Raw genomic sequence first — 551 nt, 5'->3', positions numbered from 1 at the left:
GGAAAACAGTAAACTTTTTTTTTTTTTTGTGTTTTTTTGTGTTTTTTGTTTTTTGTTTTTTTTGAAACAACCATCTCTTAGTGTTCTTTAAATACAATTCAACTCCATGTCGACAGAACCAAAGACACAAAGACGAGAGAGAGAGCGAAAAGGAGTACAACTGTTACTGGAAAAAAACAAAACAAACAAAACAAAAACAAAACAAACAAAAAAAAAAAAAAAAAAAAAGCCGAAAGGAACATTTATCCACTGTTGGTTCGTCGGAAAAACAAAGCGACGACCTCCCGCGCCGCGATAAACAAACAAACAAAAAAAACAAAAACACCAAACAAACAGGAAGAGCAGCAAAAGCAAGTCGTCACTATATACAGGGGGGTGGGGCAGAGTGATTTGAAACGCTGCCACGGAGTAAAAACAGAAGTCGCCTCCTGCGTCCGCCTGGACAAAGTCAGCCTCTCCCACACGTCCAACCGGGAAGAAAACACCCCCCAAATACAAGCTTTTCATCAGTGGGAGGTTTCACCCATTCAACGCGCTAATCAGCTGGGCAA

The sequence above is a fragment of the Zeus faber genome (genome assembly GCF_960531495.2).
Source record: "Zeus faber genome assembly, chromosome: 12".
Classification (NCBI taxonomy): Eukaryota; Metazoa; Chordata; class Actinopteri; order Zeiformes; family Zeidae; genus Zeus; species Zeus faber.
This window is presented reverse-complemented; position numbering follows the sequence as displayed.